Here is a 649-nt window from a genome sequence, read left to right as displayed (position 1 = left end):
TCAGACTGATATAAATCATAACAATCAAAGTCTTTAAGCATAACAATGGGTTTTATCCACACCTACTGAGTCATACGCAGTCACTCCAATGAAAACGTAGAAGCTGTAGCATACAAAATTTTCCAAGAAATGGAGCTAAAAGGAGAATTTAAAACCTACTTTTTGGGGGCCTTGAGGGTCAAACACATAAAACTGTTTAGCACTTACAACTCAGAAAAGGTTAACTGAACATTTCATACATGCCATACAGCATTTCTGCACGGTTCATCATGGTGAGACTAGGTGCCATTTGCCTTTAACCCCTCCTTTACCATAGTCCATGTGGAAGCAAGCAAGCAGTTCTAACATTAAAGTTACAGACATACAGAGAGAGAAATGGAATACTTCCAAAAATCTCATTTATTTCTATTTGGTTTATAGCCCTTGTAAGGATCTATTATTGTAGGCATTTGGTCTCTCTGAGCAGATTAAGTTATTGCATACGGGAATTAGTTAACAGATCACATGGCCTGGAAATGAATGGGAGAACAGAAGCCTAAACTCTGTTAAAGTGAGCAGCATTTTAGAGGGTTAAGTGTCAGAAAGTGATTATGAAGAGGAATGGAATCTCAGTGATCCATTGTATGAACCAAAGGATGATATGAATGTG

General features: G+C 37.6%; 1 protein-coding gene across 3 annotated transcripts in view; it reads right to left on the bottom strand.

Moving 5' to 3' along the window:
- The window catches only part of LOC119590814 (zinc transporter ZIP11-like), a 24,849-nt gene that overhangs the window by 20,155 nt on the left and 4,045 nt on the right, over window positions 1–649 (bottom strand). The gene's annotated exons all lie outside the window — the stretch shown is intronic.

Source organism: Penaeus monodon, chromosome 27 (assembly GCF_015228065.2).
Source record: "Penaeus monodon isolate SGIC_2016 chromosome 27, NSTDA_Pmon_1, whole genome shotgun sequence".
In the NCBI taxonomy this organism is placed as follows: Eukaryota; Metazoa; Arthropoda; class Malacostraca; order Decapoda; family Penaeidae; genus Penaeus; species Penaeus monodon.
This window is presented reverse-complemented; position numbering and strand designations above follow the sequence as displayed.